General features: G+C 48.2%; 1 pseudogene; it reads left to right on the plus strand.

Moving 5' to 3' along the window:
* Positions 1 to 2707: 2707 nt before the first annotated feature.
* LOC141495562 (acyl-coenzyme A diphosphatase NUDT19-like) lies at positions 2708 to 4638 on the plus strand (annotated as a pseudogene).
* The last annotated feature ends 867 nt before the right edge of the window (positions 4639 to 5505 follow it).

A 5505-nucleotide genomic window follows, 5' to 3' on the forward strand; every position in this document is an offset into this window, starting at 1 on the left:
TTTTAAGCAGGAGACTGGTCCTATTATGACAAAATGCTATATACAATGTTCAATATGGCTACTACTAGATGTTTTTCTTTTTTCTTTATTATTTCTTATGTGTCTTTATTATTTTTTTGCAAGGGGTTAAGTGACTTGCCCAAGGTCACACAGGTAAGTGTCCAAACCGGAATTTGAACTTGGGTCCTGCTGACTCCAGGGCCTGTGTTTTATCCACCAAGCTGCCCCTAGTGTCACGGAAAAAAAGTTCAATTTGTGGAAGTTAGTATGGAAGAAACTTAGATTAGACCAACACCTCACACCCTTTACCAATATAAGATCCAAATGGTTACAGGACATAGACATAAAAAACAATACTATAAGCAAATTAGAAGATCAAGGACTAGTCTACCTGTCAGATCTATGGAAAGGGGAACAGTTTATGACTAAGGAAGAGTTAGAGAACATCACCAAAAACCAATTAGATGATTTCGATTACATTAAATTAAAAAGCTTTTGCACAGATAAAACCAATGTAACCAAGATCAAAAGAAATGTAGTAAATTGGGAAGCAATCTTTACAACTAATGATTCTGACAAAGGACTCATTTCTAAAATATACAGAGGATTGAGTCATATTTTTAAAACAAAATGCCATTCCCCAATTGACAAATGGTCAAAGGATATGCAAAGGCAATTTACAGATGAGGAGATCAAAGTAATCCATAGCCATATGAAAAAATGTTCTAAATCATTAATTATTAGAGAAATGCAAATTAAAGCTTCACTGAGGTGCCACCTCATACCTCTCAGATTGGCCAGTATGACCAGAAGGATAATGATCAGTGTTGGAAGGGATGTGGGAAATCTGGGATACTATTACACTGTTGGTGGAGCTGTGAACTCATCCAACCCTTCTGGAGAGATATTTGGAACTATGCCCAAAGGGCAACAAAAATGTGCATACCCTTTGACCCAGCAATACCACTACTGGGTCTATACCCTGAAGAGATGAGGAAAAAGGGTAAAAACATTACTTGTACAAAAAATAATTTATAGCAGCCCCTGTTTGTGGTGGGCAAAGAATTGGAAAATCCAGTAAATGTCCTTCAATTGGGGAATGGCTTAGCAAACTGTGGTATATGTATGTCATGGAACACTTGTTCTATTAGAAACCAGGAGGGGACGGGATTTTCAGGGAAACCTGGAGGGATTTGCATGAACTGATGCTGAGTGAGATGAGCAGAACCAGAAAAACACTCTACACCCTAACAGCAACATGGGGGTGATGTTCAACCTTGAAGGACTTGCTTATTCCATCAGTGCAACAATCGGGAACAATTTTGGGCTGTCTGCAAAGTAGAGTGCCATCTGTATCCAGATAAGGAGCTGTGGAGTTTGAACAAAGTGCAAGGGACTATTCCCTTTAATTTAGGAAAAAAAAAACCAGATAGCTTATTATCTGATCTTGTTACCTCTTAGACTTCTCTTTAAGGATATGATTTCTCTCTCATCACACCGGATTTGGAACAAGGTACAACATGGAAACAAAGTAAAGACTGACAGAGTGCTTTCTGTGGGGGGGGGGGGGAGGAAGCAAGATTGGGGGAAAAATGTAAAACTCAAATAATATCTTTAATAAAAATAAATTAAAAAAGTTCAATTTGAGGGTGGAAGAATTGACATGATTGTGACAATGACAAAGATTGCTTGAAACTTGGGTTGTATCTGTATAGAAAAAAGAAATCTTTTCTTTTAAGTTAAGTCTTTATTTGCTAAGTACATAGAGATGCAGAAAAGAAAAAGGAATGTCATGTGACAAATTTTAAAAATACTCAAAAGTTCAGACTAAAAAAAATTTAATGCTACCCTGTTGCATTTAATACAACTTTGGCCATTTTACATCACAAATCCTGTTTTATCTATCAATTATCCTTGCTTTTGGTATGCTGAACTTTCATATTGGTTGACAGTTGTCCCAAATGCATCAAAAGACTAGAGGAGACCCCTTAAGCAGCCTGGTTAAGGTGGCTGGCAGAAACAGGATTCAGACCTTTGTGAACCCCAGGCTTTCCCACCGCACTAGGAAATGCTCCACAAAGTTACCCTATGAACCACACTCTTAAAAAATATGAGGAAAGGAGGAAGAGGAGGAAAGGAGGAAAGGAGGAGGAGGAGGAAAGGAGGAGGAGGTGGAAAGGAGGAGGAAAGGAGGAGGAGGGAGAGGAGGAGGAGGAAAGGAGGAGGAGGAGGTGGAAAGGAGGAGGGAAAGGAGAAGGAGGAGGTGGGAAAGGAGGAGGAGGAGGAAAGGAGGAGGAGGAGGTGGAAAGGAGAAGGAGGAGGAGGAGGAAAAGGAGGAGGAGGTGGAAAGGAGGAGGAGGAGGAAAGGAGGAGGAGGAGGTGGAAAGGAGAAGGAGGAGGAGGTGGAAAGGAGAAGGAGGAGGAGGAGGAAAGGAGGAGGAGGAGGAGGAGGAGGAAAGGAGGAGGAGGAGGTGGAAAGGAGGAGGAGGTGGAAAGGAGAAGGAGGAGGAGGTGGAAAGGAGAAGGAGGAGGAGGTGGAAAGGAGAAGGAGGAGGAGGAGGAAAGGAGGAGGAGGAGGAAGGAGGAAAGGAGGAGGAGGAGGGTGGAAAGGGGAAGGGGGCTCCTGCGCGCGGCTGCGGGCCGACCTTCACACATGACCTTGCACCAGCCTTTGCCCTCTCGGTAAAGGGGAGTCGGAGGGAAAACAATGACTAATGAATGCTCCTTCCGGCCGGAAGCCGCGGCCCGGAGGCCCGGAGGCCCGGGGAGAACATTAAATCTATGTCCCGCACCCAGGAGCGGCCGCCGGAGGGGTCAGCGCCGTCCCCGGGCCCCCGGAGCCCCGGAGCCCCGCCTGGCGCTGCCTCCCGCCCCCTCCCTCAGCCGCCAGCGAGTCGCGGAAGGCCGCCCGGGGCCAGTCCGGGCGGGGCCAGTGGGCGGGCCGGCCCAAGCAGGGCTAGCCACTCCGGGCCCGGCCACGCAGGGCTAGCCACTCCGGGCCCGGCCACGCAGGGCTAGCCACTCCGGGCCCGGCCACGCAGGGCTAGCCACTCCGGCCCGGGCCACGCAGGGCTAGCCACTCCGGGCCCGGCCACGCAGGGCTAGCCACTCCGGGCCCCGGCCACGCACGGCCAGTCCGGGCCCGGCCCATGCAGGGCTCGCTGCGCCAGTGGCGCCGGGCCGCCACGCTGCTGCTGGCCGTGGGGCGCGCGCCCCCGGGCCCCGGCCGCGGCCGAGGACTACGAGGTGCTGCTGCTGCAGCGCACCCGGAGCAGCGGCTTCCTGCCCGGCGCCCACGTCTTCCCGGGGGGCGTCCCTGGAGGGCGGCCGACTGTTCGAGCGACTGGCTGCCCGTCCTCCAGCCCCACCACGGGCCGCCGGGCTTCGGCCTGCCGCTTCCCCGGGCAGCTCAGAGAGGCCTACCCCGAGGTGCCCCTGGCGCCCTGGCCCAGCGCCCCCGGGCTCATGCCCGACGAGGTGGCTTTCCGCATCTGCGCCATCCGAGAAACCTTTGAGGAATCGGGCGTCCTCCCTCCTGCTCCCCAGCGGCTGCGAGGCCCCGCGCCTGGCGCGGGCACAGGCGCCGCCCGCCGACCTGGCCGCCTGGAGGGCCCGGGGTCCAGCGCGACCCTGGCCAGTTCCTCCAGCTGTGCCCGGCACACTGGGCTGCGCCCCCAACATCTGGGCCCTGCAGGAGTGGAGCAACTGGCTCCAGCCCTTCGTGAGGAAGGGAGGGAGGCGCTTTGACACGAGGTTCTACATCTGCTGCCTGCAGAGCAAGCCCCAGACCTTCCTGGACCTGCTGGAAGCCATCACCTGCGAGGTGCCGGGGAGGCTGCTGAGAAATGGGGGGGGGGCAGGGACCCCGGCACTCGGGTGGACCTGCCACGGCCCAGTCCTGGGGCTCGTTCCTTTCCTCATTCTTAAAAGAATACTCTTTCCTGCACATATCTATTATTTAGTACCTTTTTTGTTATTTCTTTCTTTGGATTACAAATTCTGTGAGAGCAGAGTGATCTAGAGGCATGAGTGCAGGGTTTGCAATTAGGAGATCTGGGTTTACATCGTCATTCTGTTTTCTTTCATTATTATTTTATTTTTCTTGTCCGATTACATGTAAAGATAATATTCAACCATTTGCAAATTTATGCTATCCCTTCTCTCCCCTCTCCCCACTGAAGCAAACAACCTGGTACAAGTCATACATGTGGGGCGGTGCAGTGGATACCTGAGTTCAAGTCAGCCCTCAGACACTTAATAATAACCTAGCTGTGTGGCCTTGGGCAAGCCACTAAACCCCACTGCATTGCAAAAGAAAAAAAAAAACAAAAAAAAGTTGTACATGTACAATCCAGTTTAACATATTTTCACATCAGTCATGTTGTGAAAAAGGAATTAGAATGAAGGAGGGGAAAAAACCATGAAAAACAAAGGAAAAATATAAAAGAAGTTTTAAAAGTGAACATAATATGCTTGATCTGCATTCAGATTCTATAGTTTTTCCTCTGAAGGTAGAGGTCATTGACTGTAGCAGGTCTCTCAGGGTTGTCCTTGAGAGGAGTTTTGTCTGTCCATAATTGATCAGCATACAATGTTGCTGTTAATACTGTTAATGTTCTCTCAGTTCTGCTCCCTTCACTCAGCATCAGTCCCATGCAAATCTTTCCAGGTTTTTCTGAAGTCCAGCCACTCCTGATTTCTTACATAGAACATTAATACTCCAAAACATTCATATACCATAACCTGTTCAGTCTTTCCCCTCTATTTCTGCCCCTACCAAAAGAGCAGCTGTAAATATCTTGTGAGTCTTTCCCATTTATGATCTCTTTGTAAAACAGACCTAGTTGAGATCTTGCTGGATCCAAGCATATGCACAGCATTACTTCCTTTTAGACATGATTCCAAATTGTTCTCCAGAATGGTTGGATCAGTTCACAACTCCACCAACAATGCCTTAGTGTCTCAGTTTTCCCCACATCTTCTCCAACATTGAACATTTTCCTTTTTTTGTCATCTTAGCCACTCTTGATAGCTATGAGGTAAGTACCTCATGGTTATTTTAATTTGCATTTCTTTAGTCAATAATGATTTGGAGCATTTTTTTTTTAATCTGACTTTAGGTAGCATTAATTTCTTAATCTGAAAACTGTCTATTTGCATCCTTTGACCATTTTAGATCATAATTCTTGACATCTAGTTGTATAAACACTGACAACCAAGCCAACATTCTCTAAATGCCTGCTTCATAATAAAATTGGGAATAAGAATGGTTATAAAGGGGGTGGCTAGGTGGTGCAGCAGATTGAACACTGGCATTGGAGTCAGGAGTACCTGAGTTCAAATCCAGCCTCAGACACTTAATAATTACCTAGCTGTGTGGCCTTGGGCAAGCCACTTAACCCCATTGCCTTGCAAAAACTAAAAAAGAATGGTTGTAAGGGCTCCCTCTATGCTTGGTATATGGATAGAGAACTCATCAGAATCAGGAAGCTGTGGGTTCCAACC

The sequence above is a fragment of the Macrotis lagotis genome, chromosome 1, assembly GCF_037893015.1.
Source record: "Macrotis lagotis isolate mMagLag1 chromosome 1, bilby.v1.9.chrom.fasta, whole genome shotgun sequence".
In the NCBI taxonomy this organism is placed as follows: domain Eukaryota; kingdom Metazoa; phylum Chordata; class Mammalia; order Peramelemorphia; family Peramelidae; genus Macrotis; species Macrotis lagotis.